We start from the raw sequence: 20,476 nt of genomic DNA on the forward strand, positions 1-20,476 counted from the left end.
GAAATGTTCTACAACCTTGTGTGACCATATGTCATGGAAACACGAAGTGAAACATTGAAAAAATAAGCAGATAGTCACATGTTGAGAATTCTTTGCAGAAGTTGTGGTAACTGAATATTAGTCCCATACATGCAGTGAGGAAAATAAGTATTTGATACACTGCTGATTTTCCAAGTTTTCCCATCTACAAAAAATGGAGAGATCTGTCATTTTTATCGTAGGTACACTTCAACTGTGAGAGACAGAATCTAAAAAAAATCCCCAAAAAATCCCATTGTATGATTTTTACATAATTAATTTGCATTTTATTGCATGAAATAAGTATTTGATACAATAGAAAAACAGAACTTAATATTTGGTACAGAAACCTTTGTTTGCAATTACAGAGGTCAGACGTTCTTGATCAAGTTTGCACACACTGCAGCAGGGATTATGGCCCACTCCTCCATACAGATCTTCTCCGGATCTTTTAGGTTTTGGGGCTATCGCTGGGCAACATTGAGTTTCAGCTCCATCCAAAGATTTTCTATTGGGTTCAGGTCTGGAGACTGGCTAGGCCACTCCAGGACCTTGAAATGCTTCTTACGGAGCCACTCCTTAGTTGCCCTAGCTGTGAGTTTCGGGTCATCGTCATGCTGGAAGACCCAGTCACGACCCATCTTCAATGCTCTTACTGAGGGAAGGAGGTTGTTGGCCAAAATCTTGCAATACATAATCCCAGCCATCCTGCCTTCAATACGGTGCAGTCGTCCTGTCCCCTTTGCAGAAAAGCACCACCAAGTATGATGTTTCCCCCAACCATGCTTCATGCTTGGAATGGTGATCTTGGGGTTGTACTTATCCTTCTTCCTCCAAACACGGCGAGTGGAGTTGATACCAAAAAGTTCTATTTTGGTTTCATCTAACCATATGCCAATCTCTCATGCCTCCTCTGGATCATCCAGATGGTCACTGGCGAACTTCAAACAGGCCTCAACATGTGCTGGTGCGAGCAGGGGGACCTTGCATGCCTTGCAGGATTTTAATACATGATGACGTAGTGTGTTACTAACGATAATGTTTGAGACTGTGATCCCAGCTCTCTTCAGGTCATTGACCGGGTCCTCCCATATAGTTCTGGGCAGATTCCTGACTTTTCTCAGAATCATCCTTACCTCATGAGGCGAGATTGCATGGAGCCCCAGACCGAGGAAGATTGACAGCCATGGCCCATGTAGAGTGGGCCTTCAGATTGTTAGGAGGATCTCTGCCTGATCCCATATAGGCCATCATGATGGCTTCTCGGATCCACCTTGACAGAGTGCCTTTTGAGACCTTTGATCCCTTTCGGGAGCCCTGAAAGGAGACAAATAGAGCCCTATCCTTCCTCCATGAGCTTGTGGATGCTAAATAATGCATAAGGCATCTCCTGACATCCAAGGTATGAAATTTTTCCTCCTTGCTATTTTTTTGGTTCAGGACAGAAGGATGGTAAGGCTATCTCCTGAGACATATGAAACTTGGATACAATCTTAGGTAGGAAAGCAGGGTCTGGTCTCAAAACTACCCTATCGTCTAGAACGAAGGTAAAAGGTGGATCTGAAGATAAAGCCTGATACTCACTAACCCTCCGTGCTGATGTTAAGGCCACAAGAAGTATTGTTTTTAGGGTAAGTAACTTTATGGACCCTGAGCTAAGGGGCTCAAAGGAAGAATTTGTTAATGCGTTTAGCACTAAGTTTAAATCCCAAGAAGGGACCCTTATTATAGGGGCTGGTTTGGCTCTACTGCATGCCCTCACGAACCTGGAAATCTATTTGTTACTGGCCAGATTATAATTATACAAGGCCCCTAAGGCAGAGATTTGGACCTTTAGGGTGCTAACCGCTAGGCCTTTTTCCAGCCCTTTTTGAAGAAATTCCAAAATGGCCTTTACGGGAACCCCCCCTCCCAGGGAGAATCCCTGAGATGACAAGAATTTATTCCAGATTCTACTGTAAATTTTAGTAGTGATTGGTTTCCTACTACCTAGAGGAGTAGTAATTAGATTCGATGAGAATCCCCGACCGTCTAGCAACGACCTCTCAAGTTCCAGGCCGCTAAGTGCAATCCTTTCACCTGAGGATGGAATATAGGACCTTGAGCAAGAAGGTCGGGAATCTCTGGAAGAATCCAGGGGTTCGTGATTGACATGCTCTTCAGCCAAAATAACCATCGTCTCTTGGGCCAGAAGGGGGCTATGAGGACCACTCGAGCCTGATCCTCCCGGATCTTCCTCAACACTGATGGAATTAGGCACGTTAGGGGAAAGGCACAGGCCAGACTGAAATCCCACCTGCACTGGAAGGCGTCTACTACTAGAGGATTTTCCGTGGGATTCAGTGAACAGAACTTTTTTAATTTGCTGTTCTGACGAGTCGCAAATAGGTCGACCTCTGAAAACCCCCACATGGCCACTAGCTGACGGAAGAATGAATGATTTAGAGTTCATTCTCCCTGCAATAGTGGTCTGCGACTTAGAAAGTCTGCCTTCGTGTTGTCCTCTCCTCTGATATGAAGGGCCTTTAAAGAGAGAACTTTCCCTTCCACTAGAGAAAATATCCTCCCCGCAACCAGCATTAGCGATTTTGAGCGAGTTCCCCCCTGGTAGTTCACATATGCCACAGTGACCTGGTTGTCGGACAGAATTTTTATGTGATGTCCTCGTAGAAAGGGTAAGAAGCTGATTAGTGCATTCTATACTGCTCGTAGTTCCCACATGTTGGAAGACTCCAGACTCATCTCCTCTGACCAAGTCCCCTGTATCGGGTAGTTGTCTAGGTGCGCCCACCACCTCCTGGGGTTGGCGTCTGTAGTAATTACTCTGGCAATAAGGGGAACCCAGGGGACGCCTGCCCGGAACGTGTTCGTCATTAACCACCAATGCAGTGACTGAATTACATTGTGAGGGAGTGTTAATCTGCCCTCCAGATGCCCCCTGAGGATGATTTAGTTCTTTAGGACGTCCCATTGTAATTCCCTTAAATGAAATTGGGCCCAGCATACTGCTGGAATGCAGGAGGTCAAAGACCCCAGCAGAGACATGGCCCCCCTAAGAGTTATTACTGGGTTTGTTATGGCCGCCGAAACCAAATTTTTTATTTTTTATTTTTTCTGTTCGGGCAGGCGACATTCCTGTCGAACCGAATACAGAGTAAGGCCTAAAAAGATCTGAGTTGTTTGTGGGATCAGTTTTGATTTTTCTAGGTTTAAACACCATCCTAAGTTTTTTAAGATAGCGCACATCTGATCCACTTGAGCCAAGCAGTGATTGTGAGTTTTTCACACTATTAGGAAGTCGTCCAAGTACGGGATTATCAATCTGTCTTCCTTCCTGAGATGTACCTCCGCTATAAGTTTTGTGAATATGCGGGGCGCCACTGCTAGGCCGAAGGGAAGAGCTCTGTACTGAAAGTGCCTGACGACTCCCTGTACTTTCAAGTTGATGATTACTCTTTATGAGTTGTCCGGTTTCTTTATAAGGAATAAGGGTGAATAGAACCCTCTTCTTTCCTCTTGTGGTGATACCTCCCATAAGACGTTCTTTTGAAGGAGACCTGAAATCTCTTCCTCCAGTGCCCGCTGTTTCAGTAGAGAGGATCTTAAGGCAGTCAGGATAAATCTCTCTGGTGGGCTCCTCAGAAATTCCAGCTTTAATCCTGATTTTATCAATTTGGGCATCCACCTGTTGGAAGAGATCCTTTCCCAGGCTGGAAGGAATAGAGAGAGCCTCCCTCCCACCTGGGATAGAGTGTCATTTTGGGGGTTTGCGACTATCTTGGGAGGGCCCGCTGAATAAAAACCCTTTTTCTTTTCTGGAATGATCCTCTCATCTAGGTTGTTCTCTGGATGTTCTTCTGCGGGCAAATTTCTTCCTCCGAAAGGACTGCTTAAAAGCCGAGAAGGAAGATTTAGGAAATCCCTTGTTGTCACCTGCCTTCTCAAGAATTGTGTCAAGAGAGGTACCAAAAAGAAAATCTCCTTCACACGGAAGAGATCATAGCTTTCCTTTCGTCTGTATATCCCCTGGGCAACATTTCAGCCAGACTGCTCTACGGTCGGCATTAGACAGGGCCGCAGATCTTGCCGCTAATCTGGCGGAATCCGCAAGGCGTCAGATAAGAAGGCCGCAGCTCCTTTCAATACTGGTAGAGAGGCCAGAATGGAGTCCTGTGACTCATTGTTTTTAACCTGGTCTTCTAACCTGTCTAACTAAACCATGAGGGATCTTGCCGTACAGGTTGCTGCTATGGCTGGCTTCAATGCCCCCGCTGATGATTCCCAAGTACCCTTAAGGAAGGTATCTACCTTCCGGTCCAGTGGGTCTTTCAGCATTTCTGTATCTTCAAAAGGGAGAGAAGATTTTTTAGAAGCTTTGGACACCGCAACATCCAGCTTCGGGGCTTTATTCCAGGATGCGGTATCTTCGTCATCAAAGGGATATTTTCTTTTGAAGGAGGATGGAAGGGGACCTTTTTTCTCCGGCCTATCCCACTCCTTCTTGATGCCCCCCACCCCTTCTGGTCAACTAACCCCATTGTGGACCTGACGGCTTTAACTGAACTATCAACACTCTCTAGGGGAAAACAATGACCTGTGCCTGTCTCGCTATCCGAAGAGGAAGAGTCAGCGGAGTCATCCAGCATTCCCTCGTCGGATTCAGAGTCTGAAAGGGTGGGTGGGGTTTTGCACTATGGGTCTGGGATGCTTCTTTTGCCTGGGAAAACTATTTTAGCAATCTTTCCACCTCAGACCTAATAAGGGTTTTTAAATGTGAAGCAAAGTCCAGAGTTCCCTCCGAAATTGTTTCCTCAATACATGGCTGGCATAACTTTTTGGGCCAGTCTTTAGTCAGACCCCCATCACACAGGGCACACACTCTGTACTTGGATTTCCCCGTACATTTCTTAGGGACATCCTGACCATATAAAAGGAGGAAGGAGAGGTAGAGAGAAAGACAAAAAAGAAAAAAGTCTACATTAATAAGTCGACTTTCACGTAGCTCACTCACCACCCAGTAGATAAAAACAGGGTACCGGAACGGGAGGCAGGACGGTATCCGACACGTCTCCTCGGGAGACCATGGAATCATTGATCCTGCTTGAGCTATGCCGGCTGGATCTTGAATCCTTGGTGTTGCGTGTCCCAGAAAGCCCACTGCTCCTGCTCTTAGGTGGACGCTGCTCCTGGGTGCGCTTCTGGCACCAGGGCTGCTGCGGCTGCTCCATCTCCTCATGCTACTGCAGCTGCATGATCTGCTGCTCTTGCTGCTGATGCGGTGGGGAGGGCTGCAGTGAGGCCATTATGGTGCACTGCGCCCCTGCCTAGCCAGTGATCTACCCTTAAGTACTCTCATTGTGCCAGGGAGGTCACCGGCCGGTGTTCCTACAGCTTCCGGTACCTCCCCCGAAAATTACATCCGGGGGTCAGAGGTCCCGGTAAGCGTCATCGGGGCGCGACTTCTGGTTCGTCACATCCGGTTGCGCCCCGTGACGTCACATCCGGGAAGCGGGGTAACCGGCTACCATGCTGTGTAGGTGCCGCAAACCCCCGCCCGCACGCGAGGAGACCAAATGTCGGCGCCCTCCGCGGCGTTTCCAGGACACACGGGACCGGCCGCAGCAGAGACTGTGCCCTGCCCCAACAGACCAGCCCCGGCCCAGGTAAGGCAATCTTGCTGCTGTCGCCGCCGACGAGAAGGAAGGTCCTCCATCAAGGATAGGAAACCACTGAGGCAGAGAGAGGCGCCGCCCTTTTTATCTTGAAGGTTTCCTGTCCTTGAAGGGCGGACTCCGTGTGCACAGAGACAGTTTCTGCTCCAAAACCTCCTAAAAAAACTCCATATGCAGATAAGCATCAAAGAATATTTGTTATTCAGCAAGATTTTTCAAAGCCTTGCAGGAAAAAAATCTGTCATTTTTACTTAGCTTTTTTTTTTAAAATAATAAACATCATAAATCAGCAAATAACATGGACATATAATAATAATGGATCAGAGTCCAGTGAAAAGATCTGCTCATCTCTAGTCCCAACCACCCACGATACAGAGGACAGTTCCGAATTCGGGTCTTGGGGATCTGCTGAATGTCCCTCACTGCCCCAAACCCGCTAACATCTCCTGCCAGGGCAGAAAGAAATGGTAAAATGGGTGCGGTGCATGGTATGGGTGTGCCACAGCGCATAGCAAGCACCACATGGTTTGTCCCTCCTTCTATTCTGTAAAAGTTGGGAGATAGGTTTGGCTCAAAAATCGCCACAAGAACAGCAAGTGTGAGTCCAGCCTAAAGAATACAAATGGCTAAGAATTAGGAACCCAGTAGGGAATAAAGGATGGAGGACTGCATAGAAGGAAAGGGTAAAGCAAAAAAGACTGCAGGGTAAAGCAAGCAAAGGAAAAAAAGACTGAAAAAAATAAAAAAGTCGAGAGATATGTGAGGTGTAATAAGACGTGAAATGAGGAAAGAAGTAGTAAGATGAACAGGACGTGAATAGAGGTTAAACAAATATGGGGTTGAGAGGCCAAGCATCTGAGAGCACCAAGAAGAAAGCAATGAAAGGTGAACAGAGAGAAAGCAGATAAATGCTAATGGCAGCGGTGTACGGTCTAATGTGGCAGACAGCTGAATAATAGGCTCATCACATAGTGGTATGTAGGCAAAACTGTGTGATCACAATATGCAAAACATGTTTCAAAAGGCTTTTTATGCCAAAGCCAAGCAAAATATTTGTCCATTAATTAAGAATGTTCAAGTGGTTTGATTATGATTAGCCAATATGGAAAGTGTCAGGGTACCTGGAACGAATCCAGAGAATATACATTCATTACCATCAGTCATGTCTGGAATGTGAACCATAATTACACGACAAGTCTCAAACTCATTAAAAATCAGCACAAGGTGTGTTCTACATATACGGTAGTGGTAGTAGTGGTGAAATCCTGGAGGTAAGATGACGGCACTTTCACTCAGTTTTCTGCTTGGCATGTTGCATTAGTAATTGAGAGCCAAAACCAGGAGTGAATACAAAGTACAACCTTTCCACTATGTTTCTTTTGGCTTACAAGTATTGATGCTAAATAATGATCAAAAGTGGCCAAAAAATTACACTTTGCATATTCACATGAATTAAAAATAGTTTTGCATTTTCAGAAAACCTATATTCCCAAGCAAATTGGGCCCAATTCATCAAGAATTTTCGTAGGGTGCATGGTGGAGTCAGACGCTCCTGATTCGTAAAGAGGTGCACCTTGTCAGAAATCTCCCTCCAGTCATCGACTGGAGTAAGATTTCTGATGTAGCTAACGCCACAGCTCAACATGAATTAGTTGAGCTGTGCTGTCAAGCCCCTGTGCATCCCCATCCATCCAGAGTTGGGAGAAACTGGTGGGAAAATGGCAAAAGTCACAACATTTTCGTGCAATTTCAAGCAGTGGGAAAAAATTGTGACTTTTCAAAACAATTTACGACAGAATTCTGGTGAAATTGCTTTGATGAATAAGGATCAAAAAAATAAGCTTTACTCACCCTTCATAGGACCAGCACTGATTCTCAGCTATTCTCAGCAGGTCTGAGCAACCAGTGCCACCTACTCCAGCCGAACCACTGAGCTCACTAATTTACTGCGGCAAAGTATTAGGCTACGTTCACACGCTCAGTATTTGGTGAGTGTCTTATACATCAGTATTCATAAGCCAAAATCAGGATTGGGACAATCAGAGGAAAAGTATAATAGAAACACGTCAGGAGTGCATTTATCACCCACTTACAAATACAGAGGTAAAAAACTCACCAAATACTCAACGTGTGCACGTGGCCGTAAAAGGAGCGCTCCATAGTGTCAAACCAAATGGCAAGATGTAAAAAGTGTATACTCGCCCTGTGTACCTGTGCAAAGATAAGACACCTCCCTTTTCCCCATTAACAATAATTTAAAAAAAAAGGAGATTTGGTATCGCCACGTCTGTACAAATCCAGTCTATCATAATATAAAAAGCATTAACCTGTGGTTAGTGGTAAATGAGGAGAAAAAAAAAGAAACGCAGGACTGCTTTATTTTGGGGCGCTGCACCTCCCTAAAAAGGTTGCAATAAAGAAGATGTTCTAGCCATTAAAAAGGTACCATAAAAAATGTCAGCTTGCCAAGCATAAAAAAAGCTGTCATACGAGTCCATTGATTGAAAAATGAAAAGGTCAATGGTCTCAGAAATTGGTAACACAAACAATTTTATTTTTACAAAATTCAGAATTTTTTAACCACCTACATAAAAAAACTATACTATGCTTGGTAATTGTACTGACACTGAGAATCAAATTAACAATGAACCATAAAAACAAAACCCAAAAACAACGGCAGAATTGTGTTTTGTTTTTAACCATTTCACCACACTTCTCTATTTTTTTTCCCAATTTCAGTACATTGTATATAGTAAAATAAATGGTGTCATTCAAAACTGCAACTCGTCCCGCAAAACTTAAGCATATGGCTATAGTGGCGGAAAAATAACAAAAAAAAGTTATGGCTGTTGAAAAAAATGGGAGAATAAAAAACGGAAAAGCAAAAACAAAGATTCACCCTGTCACAAAGGGTTAAAGGGGCTGTCCAGTTGTAAATAAGAAAATCTTTAGATGCATTCCTAACGAAAAACAGAGAACTGACAAATATATTTATATTATCAAAGGTACCCCAATGTTTGGATATCAGTGAAGTCGGGGTCCCATCAGCTCCCCTCCTGACCTGCGCTTGACCCAGGAGATCGTTTCCTGTGCGGTAACACATCAGTACTGTGTTTATGAAGGGGGCTGGCTAATTAACTGATTTCAATAGCTAAACCCACCCCTTTTTTCTGTCTCTAAATCGCCCGAAATTGGTCACTAAAAGGACACAAGATTCTTGCACTATTAAAAAATGTCAATATTTTAGGACCACCGGTCATAGATCCACCAACCAATGGAAGACAATAATTAAAAAAAAATTAAAATACTGAAATATATGAACAGAATAAAATTCTGGTGCACATGTGCAACATTTATTATTATTTAATATGGTTTTATATGTCATGTGGTCAAGGGGCATAGCTTAACTTAAATGTGGGTGACTTATTGGAAGGGGGCTGGCCTAGAATGAATGAAAAGAGCCCACCAATAAGTGTAAAATCACACAAAAGTATCTGAAGATGTGACATATTTGTAGTCCAGCATGAGCCACTCTGATGAATTTGGCTACATTATAAATTGTCTAAATAAAATTAAAGGGAAGGTGCCATCAATTTTTTTTTTCTTTTTGTTAAAATAACATTATAATATTCATTTAAGCTTTGTAATGCAGTGTTTGCATAGATTGCAAACACTGCAACATGCAAAATATCTATAAAAAAAAAAGATTACCTATACTTGCAGCTAGGGGGAGCATCTTCCTGTATAGACCTCAAGCAACTACAGTAATGCTTACTTGCATTACGTTAGCTGCAAAATTGGGGCAGTGTCCTTGTGACATCAATGTTTCCCTCCCCTTTAAGGTGTTATACTACACCCAAAAGTGGGGGAGGCAGAATAAAGACTAGAGACAATGCACCGCCATTTTCTTGGTGACTGCACTGTGATCTAATCTCAACCAGCTGCTAAACAGGAAGTGGATCTCAATATATTTACAGAAGAGCAAGCAGAAGGAAGACAACGGACTGTGGAGCAACGTGGACCTGAGGAGCAGAGCTGCACGCAGTGGAGAAGAGAGCAGCTGCGAGGCCAGGACCAAGGAGACTAAACAGTGCAGCGGTGAGGGTCCATAGCTTTACTGCACAGGCAGTGGAGGATGGGAGAATATGAGAGCAGAGCTGGGGGAGCTTGTGTGTGTGTGTGTGTGTGTGTGTGTAAAAAGCTTACAATTACATGTCCTCAGTGAGGAAGCTCTGGGCCACAATGAAATGGCACCTAGACACACCTACAGCTGTGAAGTGAGCAGCCCACAGAGGCGTGCCCAGTTCACAGCTAATGTGGCTACAATGTTACAGATAGGGTCGGCATCCGACCGCTGAAGCCTATGTCCAGGGCTGCCGTATTTGAAGGAGTGTAGTGTAGTAACTCTTACACTCCTGAAAAGCAAGATGGCAGCCCCCAGTAGCTGCAAAACAAATTAATAAAAAATAAACTATAAATACTGGGCACTTGAAAATATGTTATAACATTAAGGAATTTAACATTTTAATTTATTTTACATAACGTAAAAATGCGGCACCTTCCCTTTAAGTCTAAATTAAATAACAGTAAGAACAAATACAGACAAGTAAGATGAGTGAGTGTAGTAAGATTATGGTTCCATACTTTGTCAGATACGGAAAATGTTTCTGAATTAGTGAGGGTGACAGTCTAAAGACTATGTCATATGTTACTCCTTATTTGCTTATGGAGAAGGAGATAGTGGAGTATTCTTTAAGGTGGTGCCCATCTGTGGGGCCTATCATCAGAAAATGACCTATTGTTTACATCAGGTTTAATATTACATGTATTTTGAAAAAAATGTTGTCAATTTTTTATTTTTCATACCATGATCTTTAATGAAACAAAAAAGCATAATCCTGCAATTTTCACACTGACCACTGGGGCTTTTTTAGACTTCTACTTCCTGTCCTTTTAGAAAGAGTTTTCAGCAGGCTCTTTATCATTACAGACAACAATTCAATGACAGGTAATACCTCTACACACAGCTGATAACACAAGATCCACCAATCACTAAAGGCGTTGTCACAGCTCCCCCTCCATTCACAATGACCTTTGCACAGACTGATTAGACACTTCAGTACACAAGATAAGGTCGAGTCTGACCATTGTCGCTATGTACATGTATTATTTCCTGAAACAACAGAAAGTTAGAATCTAAAAATGCCCCAGTAGCCAGTGTGAAAATGGCAAGATTTCTAATTTTTATTTTTAACAAATATTATGGTACATAAAAAAATACACTGACGAAAAATGTAAAAAAAATACATTTAACATAAAAGTCTGATTTAAACAATAGATTATTTTATGATTATGGATTCTATTTAAATGGATGTAACTGAGGCTAAAAATCATTTTTGCATTTGGGCTTCATTAAATATTTTACACCATTTGCCTCCACTATCTTTTGTTTTGCATTGTCTACTGCCAGCTATAAAATGAGTTAACTGAGAATCCTCCAGTCAGCTCACTATGATGGTCTGACCATGTGATTGTATGTTTTGTATGTCTTTTTCTGTGCTCCTCTCAGATAATTAATGACATCAGACCACATCAAAGTTGTATGTGCACAGAAACAAAGAGCTTGTAAAAGCAAAACAGTGCAAAATTGTTGCAACTGAATAGCAAAAATGATTTTTACCCAATTTAAAGCAGCACAGTATCTGAGAAATTAGCACTGTAGGCTTGCAGTGCTTGGGTCCTAGGTTCAAATCCCACCAAGGACAACATATGCAAGGAGTGAAACCCATGCATATGTTCTCACCGTGTTTGCATGGGTTTTCTCTCCTTAAAAAAGGAGAAGATCCAAAAGAGAGCAAGAGGTTGGAAACCAGCTAAGGAGAAAATCTGTCAGACAGAAGTGCTTAGCTATAAGCCACAAGTTACACTGCAAACATAATGCCATTGCACCAAGAGGAAAGTGATCAATACTATTTCATCAAATGAGCTTTACTTGCTCTGTTTGAAAAAGAAAGTTGTTTGTGTTGGGTCTTCGGATAGATAGGTCACTCACTCCACTAGAGCCGATGGGCTTTCTTTCTCGTACATTGCTGTACAGATTTATGGAGGTGATGACCATCACACTATCAGAGGATTACTTGACGAAGAGCAAAGTGATATACCAACAACAAAAAGGTTATATGGACTAAAAAAAGAAATGTACAGTCCCAGTGTCTGCTGCTATCTGGCCGTCTACTTTTGAGGCTCCCCAAATCTTATCCGTTACATGCACCCAGCGTCGGACTGGAGTACATTGGGCCCATCAGAGAAAATCATTCTTGGGGCCCACTATGTAGCTACATAGAAATAAATACAAGACCACAGATTGTGGATCAAGTCAGTGGAAAAGGTGCATCAGTCGTAAACACAGAAATATCTGCACAATATTTGCTGTGGGATTTCCATTATAGAAATTAAGCAGAAAATACATTGTGAATGTACCTTCTAATAGTGGTGGGGGCCCTAAGTCACTCATGTATGACACTGTATGTCATGTATGATACATTTTTTAATGTATGGAGGTATGGGGCATAATATGGGGGGGGTGACATCCTGCATGGGGCATTATAAAGAGGGGGGGGGTGACATCCTGCATGGGGCCTTAAAAAGAGGGGGGGTGACATCCTGCATGGGGCCTTATAAAGAGGGGGGCTGACATCCTGCATGGGGCATTATAAAGAGGGGGGGTGACATCCTGCATGGGGCATTATAAAGAGGGGGGGTTATATCCTGCATGGGGCCTTATAAAGAGGGGGGGTGACATCCTGCATGGGGCCTTATAAAGAGTGGGGGTGACATCCTGCATAGGGCATTATAAAGAAAGGGGGTGACATCCTGCAAGGGGCATTATAAAGAGAGGGGGGTGACATCCTGCATGTGGCATTATAAAGAGGGGGGGTGACATCCTGCATGGGGCACTATAAAGAGGGGGGGTGACATCCTGCATGGGGCATTATAAAGAGGGGGGGTGACATCCTGCATGGGGCATTATAAAGAGAGGGGGGTGATATCCTGCATGGGGCCTTATAAAGAGGGGGGTGACATCCTGCATGGGGCATTATAAGGGGGAGAACAGCCTGTATGGGGCATTATGTGGGGGGAACAGCCTGCATGGAGCATTATATGGGGGCCAGTATCCTGTATGGAGCGTTATAAGGGGACCAGTATCCTGTATGGAGCGTTATATGGGGGCCAGTATTCTGTATGGAGTGTTATATGGGGGCCAGTATTCCATATGGAGCGTTATATGGGGGCCAGTATTCCGAATGGAGCGTTATATGGGGGCCAGTATTCCGTATGGAGCGTTATATGGGGGCCAGTATTCCGTATGGAGCGTTATATGGGGGCCAGTATTCCGTATGGGGCGTTATATGGGGGCCAGTATTCCGTATGGAGCGTTATATGGGGGCCAATATTCCGTATGGAGCGTTATATGGGGGCCAGTATTCCGTATGGAGCGTTATATGGGGGCCAGTATACCGTATGGAGCGTTATATGGGGGCCAGTATTCCGTATGGAGCGTTATATGGGGGCCAGTATTCCGTATGGAGCGTTATATGGGGGCCAGTATTCCGTATGGAGCGTTATATGGGGGCCAGTATTCCGTATGGAGCGTTATATGGGGGCCAATATTCCGTATGGAGCGTTATATGGGGGCCAGTATTCCATATGGAGCGTTATATGGGGGCCAGTATACCGTATGGAGCGTTATATGGGGGCCAGTATACCGTATGGAGCGTTATATGGGGGCCAGTATACCGTATGGAGCGTTATATGGGGGCCAGTATTCCGTATGGAGCGTTATATGGGGGCCAGTATTCCGTATGGAGCGTTATATGGGGGCCAGTATACCGTATGGAGCGTTATATGGGGGCCAGTATTCCGTATGGAGCGTTATATGGGGGCCAGTATTTGATATGGAGCGTTATATGGGGGCCAGTATTCCATATGGAGCGTTATATGGGGGCCAGTATACTGTGTGGAGCGATTCGCTGGTTTCTGAGCTATTGTAGAATTTACAATAGATATCACTCATGTAATGTAAGAAGTGAAATCTTTGCATTGTACTATATATATATTTCTCTGCGGTATCTGTGCATCATGAATCCTGGTATGTGTTAAAGGGGCCACTGAGACTCTTTCGCCCGGGGCCAAGAAAAATCTGGAGCCGGCCCTGCTGGAGGGTGTACAGAAAATACGCAAATAGTGCACCGAAATCTGTGGGTATATACACAGGGTATAATACATTTATGAGTTAGCTTTGCTAGTACACACAGTGTGTTGTATTTGGAACAAACAGCTAGGAAGGTTCAGCACTTTTCTTATACAGACCTATAAAGGGGGTATTCCTTAATATAAAAAGTATCACCTATACACTGAATAGGCTATAATTGTAATATTGGTGTGGGTACCACTGCTGGGGGGCACGCTGATCGCCAGAATGGAAGACTTACCGTATTTCCTTGACCGTAAGACTACAGGCAAAATGTCTTGAATGGAGAGAGTGGTCATACATGACCTCTGCTGATCTACTTAAAGGGGTTTTCCCCTGCTTTAAAACTTATTGGTTCTGCGTCCACCTCCAGGACTGGTGCCGCTCCTCTGCACTGGCTATTATGTCCCCCATTGATTTCCTGGGATGAACAATGTCTTGTTACAGTTGCAGCCAATCAATGGCCGCTGATTGAATGCAGCCTTCACATACTGGTCGAATAGGACTTGCCTGAGTACAGCGCCTATACATAATAAGTTTTAAAGCAGGAGAAAAGTCTATAGAAAAGAAGATGTCATTGTCACGTCCATACACAATAAATTAAATGGCAGGGTGCATCCGCAACCAGATGCTCTATTCTACTGGTCATGATCTTGTGGCAAGGAGAGAACAGGGCATAAAAGTCTCCCATTCTGGAGATCAGTGGCGATCCAATCAGTGGGACCCACAACGATCTAGACATGATCACCTATCCATAGGATAGGTGACAATTTTTGTGCACAGTAATACAACCTAAAGCCTCATTCACATGTCCAGGATTTTTTTGGGATTTATAAACATTGATCGTTACTCAACGGTGTTTTGGATCAGAGTTTTATTAGTGTTTGGTCAAGGTGTCAGTTTTTACCATCAGTGTTTCATCAATGCTTTTCACATATGAAAAAAGTCCAAAACATCAAACCGTCTCCTATTCATTAGGCTAAGTTCCAATGAGTGTATAAAAAAATCATCCGATTTTCATCAAGAAAAAACAGACGATTTTTCATCTCTATTGTCATCAATATGGAATCCGTTTTTATACATCAGCAGCTATTAAAATTGACAAGACCAAATGCAGTTTCCTATGTTAAAGAATTGCAATGTATCCGTTACAATCGGATGCTACACAGATGATCAGTATGGGATACGATTTTTTTTGAGCACCCATAGACTTGATTAGGCGAGTCTAATCTAAAATACGGAATAGACTAGTGCCATTTTTTTTCATGTTGACATTGGGTCCGTCTGAAATAATGGTAATCTGAACAACCCAATTGAATAACTCAGGTCCAGGTGTTGCCAATTTTTTTTCCACACGGACCGAAAATATGGTCGTTAAAACGTAGTCTTATAACGTTAATGACAGACAGCAAACTGAATGCACACGGATGCCATCGGTGTGCTGTCTATAATTTTCACAGACCCATAGACTTGTATGGGTGATTTTGATTCATGACATGGTCCACAAAAAAACTACAGCCATGTAAACAGAACTATAGACTTTAAGGCTATGTTCACACATGTTTAGTTTTTCAGCATCACAAATCTGCAGCAAAACCCAATCTCTGACAGGAAATAAGCTGCGTCAAAAATGCAGGTTTTGCTGCATTTTTAGTGCGTTTTTTCAGCGTTTTTTTCACGGTCCTTCTGTCTCTATTTATGCATGTACATAATGTCCTGTGAAAAAAAACAAAACGTTCTATTTTGTCATCAAAAATGCTGAAAAACCGCTGAAAAAACACTGATGTAAATTTTGGTGCGTTTTTTTTGCGTTTTTTTCACTACCTATTACTTCCTATGGGTGAAAAAACGCTGAAAGAAGTAACATAGTAACATAGTTTTTAAGGTTGAAGGAAGACGAAGTCCATCTAGTTCAACCCATATCTTAACTTGTTGATCCAGAGGAAGGCAAAAAAAAACCCATGTGGCAAACATCAAGCTCCACATTGGGGAAAATAATTCCTTCCTGACTCCATACGACAATCAGACTAGTTCCCTGGATCAACGCCCTATCAAGGAATCTAGTATTTATAACCTGTAATATTATACTTTTCAAGAAAGGCATCCATGTCCTTCTTAAATTTTAGTAGTGAATCACTCATTACAACATCATGCGGCAGAGAGTTCCATAGTCTCACTGCTCTTACAGTAAAGAATCCCCGTCTGTGAATATGATTAAACCTTCTTTCCTCCAGACGTAGAAGATGCCCCCTTGTCCCCGTCTCAGGCCTCAGAGTAAAAAGATCAGTAGAAAGGTCTTTGTACTGTCTCCTCATATACTTGTACATAGTAATAAGATCACCCCTAAGCCTTCATTTTTCCAAAGTAAATAACCCCAAGTGTAATAACCTGTCTTGGTATTGCAGACCCCCCCAGTCCTCTAATAACCTTGGTCGCTCTTCTCTGCACCCTCTCTAGTTCAGCTATGTCTTTCTTATACACCGGAGACCAGAACTGTACACAGTATTCTAAGTGTGGTCGCACTAGTGACTTGTATAGAGGTAAAGTTATGTTCTCCTCATGAGCATCTATGCCTCTTTTAATGCATCCCATTATTATATTTGCCTTTGCAGCAGCTGCTTGACACTGGCCACCAAACGTGAGCTTGTCATCCACCAATACACCCAGGTCTTTTTTACTGACAGTTTTGCCCAGTGTTTTACAATTAAGCATATAATTATACATTTTATTTCCTCTGCCCAAGTGCATTACCTTACATTTATTTCCATTAAAGCACATTTGCCATTTATTAGCCCAAACTTCTAGTTTACATAGATCCTCCTGTAATATAAAATTGTCATCCTCTGTATTGATTACCCTGCAGAGTTTAGTGTCATCTGCAAATATTGAAACACTACTCTGTATGCCCCCTACAAGGTCATTAATAAATATGTTAAAAAGAAGGGGGCCCAATACTGACCCCTGTGGTACCCCACTGTTAACTGAGACCCAGTCTGAGTGTGTTCCATTAATAACCACCCTTTGTTTCCTATCACTGAGCCAGTTCTTAACCCACATACATATATTTTACCCTATCCCCATTGTTCTCATTTTATGTATCAAACTTTTGTGTGGAACCGTATCAAAAGCTTTTGAAAAGTCCATATACACAACATACCTCTTCATAAAAGCTGATCAGATTAGTTTGACAGGAACGGTCCCTCGTAAACCCATGTTGATATTGGGTCATGAGGTTATTCTTCTTCAGATACTCTAGTATAGCATCTCTTAGGAAACCCTCCAGGATTTTACCCACAGTAGAGGTTAAGCTTACCGGCCTATAATTTCCAAGTTCAGTTTTTGTCCCCTTTTTGAATATTGGCACCACATTTGCTATACGCCAGTCGTGTGGTACAGACTCTGTTATTATGGAATCTTTAAAGATTAAAAATAATGGTCTATGACGTTACTTAATTCCTGCAGTACTCGCGGGTGTATTCCATCCGGGCCCGGGGATTTGTCAACTTCAGTGATTTTTAGACGTCGCCGTACTTCCTGCTGGGTTAAGCAAGTGACATTTAATGGAGAATTTTTGTTATCACTAATCATGTTTTCTCTCATGCAATTTTCTTGTGTAAATACTGTTGAAAAAAAAACATTTAGCATATTGGCTTTTTCCTTATCCTCATCCTCCATTTCACCCAGACAATTTTTAAGGGGGCCAACACTATCATTTTTTAGTTTTTTACTATTTATGTAGTTAAAGAATATTTTGGGAATATTTTTACTTTCTCTGGCAATGATTCTCTCTGCCTCAGTCTTTGCAGCCTTGATTTGGTTTTTACAGGATTTATTTAATTTTCTGTATTTATTTAATGCCTCATCACTATCTACTTGCTTTAGTTCTCTAAATGCTTTCTTTTTGTCACTTATTGCGCCCCTTACAGCTCTATTTAGCCATAGTGGTTTCCTCCTATTTCTAGCATGTTTATTCCCATAGGGTATATATTGTGCACAGGTCCTATTCAGGATGCTAATAAATGTCTCCCATTTGCTTTGTGTAGTTTTATGTCTCAGGATATCGTCCCAGTTTATTGCACTAAGATCAGTTCTCAACAGTTCGAAATTTGCCTTCCTGAAGTTTAGTGTCCTTGTAACCCCTCTACTAAACATCTTATTAAAGGATAAATGAAAACTTATTATTTTGTGATCACTATTACCCAAGTGACCCTCAACTCGTATATTTTATATGCAATCTGGCCTGTTGGTTAATATTAGGTCTAGCAGTGCCCCCCTTCTTGTTGGGTCCTGAACCAGTTGTGAAAGGTAATTGTCTCTCAAAGTTGTCAAAAACCTATTACCTTTGCTTGAACTACAGGTTTCTGTTCCCCAGTGTATTTCAGGGTAGTTGAAGTCCCCCATAATAATGACTTCTCCTTGAGTCGCTGCTTCATCTATTTGCTTTATGAGGATATTCTCCGCTGCTTCCATTATTTTTGGAGACTTATAACAAACCCCTATCAGTAATTTATTATTTTTTCCTCCTCCCCTTGTCTCCACCCACAGGGACTCTACAGTTTCATTAGATTCACATATATTCTCATGCAAGATGGGTTTTAAGGATGATTTTATATATAAACACCCCCCTCTCGCTTGTTTGTTCGGTCATTTCTGAACAGAATATAGCCCTGTAAATTAACTGCCCAGTCATAGCTCTCATCCAGCCATGTCTCAGATATCCAGACCTTGTCATAATTATTTTCCAACAAAATTAATTCTAATTCCTCCATTTTGTTGGTGAGGCTTCTGGCTTTAGTGTACATGCATTTTATGTATCTCTCTGTACCTCTATTCCTTCTTACTATATTGACTCTTCTAACCCCACCCACTATCTGCACTATCTTCCCCACCTATAAAATGAATACACTCCCCCCCAATCCCTAGTTTAAACACTCCTCCAACCTTCCAGCCATTTTCTCCCCCAGCACAGCTGCACCCTCCCCATTGAGGTGCAGCCCGTTCCTAGCATAGAATCTGTAGCCAACTGAGAAGTCGGCCCAGTTCTCCAGGAACCCAAACCCCTCCTTCCTACACCAGTTCCTGAGCCACTTATTTATCTCCCTAATCTCCCGTTGCCTCTCTGGCGTGGCACGTGGTACAGAGAACACCACCTTGGAGGTCCTAATTCCCTGAAATCTTTAAGGACCTTCCACCTACCTCTAACTTTGCCATTTGTGCCAATGTGCACCATGACCGCTGGTTCCTCACCAGCCCCTCCCAGCAATCTGTGAACCCGATCAGCGATGTGCCGGACTCGAGCGCCAGGCACCACACTGTTCGACGATCCCTGTCTTTGTGACAGATTGCCCTATCTGTTCCCCTAATAATTGAGTCCCGCACTACCAGCACCTGCCTGCCCTGCCCTACTCTCCTATTTCCCCCCTTACTGGAGCTGACACTCCTCCGGCTTTCAGAGGGCATGCCTTGCTGCAGCAGTGCTACCCCTGTACCGACACCCCCCTCATCTGCCAACTTTGCAAACTTATTGGGGTGTGCCAGATCAGGACTAGCCTCCCTGGCACTCTTCCCTCTACCCCCCATTCTAACTGTCACCCAGCTAGCTGCCTCACCGTCCTGCAGCTCCATACTACCATCCTCCCCCACATCTACCCCAGTGAGCAGCTGCTCAGTGAGCAGCAGACTCCTTTCCATATTGTCAATGGATCTCAGTGTTGCCAGATGCTCATTTAGATCCAGTACCTGGGCTTCCAAACGCACAACGTGCACACATCTCGCACAGCAGTTTGCACCCACGACCGGCTGTTCAAGGATTGCATACATGTGGCAAGATGTACACTGGATAGCATTGTCAATAATGGAGCTCATTTCCTAATGGGGATTGCCCTAGACAGAAATGTTAAGTAAAAAGAAATGTAAAGAATTAATAAAATACAGACAGGAATTCAGTCCAAATTCCTCCCTTCCAAACTCCCTGAATCCAAGTCACTTAAAAACAAGTCACACACTTCCGTTTGCACTTACACTCCGGTCACACTCAGCTCGTTCACACTCACTAAGGAAGAAGATTTAAAGAGTTTTTTTTTTTTCCCTTTTAGCAGCAATCCACCCTACAGCTCAATGCACTACCAAAGGACATGCTCAATTTAAAAAACTCAACCAAGACACAAAATACGCAACAAAAAAATAAACATGATGTGTGAACAGTCTCATAGACTTTGCTGGTACTGCAAAACGTAGCTGAAAATTTGCATAAAAATGCGCAGCAAAAAAAGCTGAAAAACACAACATGTGTGAACATAGCCTAATGGGTACGAGTTCTACCCATGAAAATCCCAGATAGAACACGTCTGTGCTTCACTGATATATGAATGAGGCCTAAAGACAACAGTCCTTCTCTTTTATTGAGTGCACTATATTATATATTGCCTAGCTGGACCCCTTTGGTGTAGAAATAAGGCATCTTGTTCCTTTTCAGTCATAAATTAGACAGAAGTTCAATTATTTCGATGAGATAAAAGGCTGAAAATCCTAATTA

The 20,476-nt window shown here is 42.9% G+C and overlaps 1 protein-coding gene across 3 annotated transcripts in view; it reads right to left on the reverse strand.

The window, feature by feature from the left end:
• Positions 1–20,476, reverse strand: part of CFAP61 (cilia and flagella associated protein 61) — a 423,133-nt gene that overhangs the window by 152,119 nt on the left and 250,538 nt on the right. The window lies entirely within an intron of this gene.

This window comes from Phyllobates terribilis, unplaced genomic scaffold (assembly GCF_046119375.1).
Source record: "Phyllobates terribilis strain yellow unplaced genomic scaffold, ASM4611937v1 Scaffold_3__8_contigs__length_932513732, whole genome shotgun sequence".
In the NCBI taxonomy this organism is placed as follows: Eukaryota; Metazoa; Chordata; class Amphibia; order Anura; family Dendrobatidae; genus Phyllobates; species Phyllobates terribilis.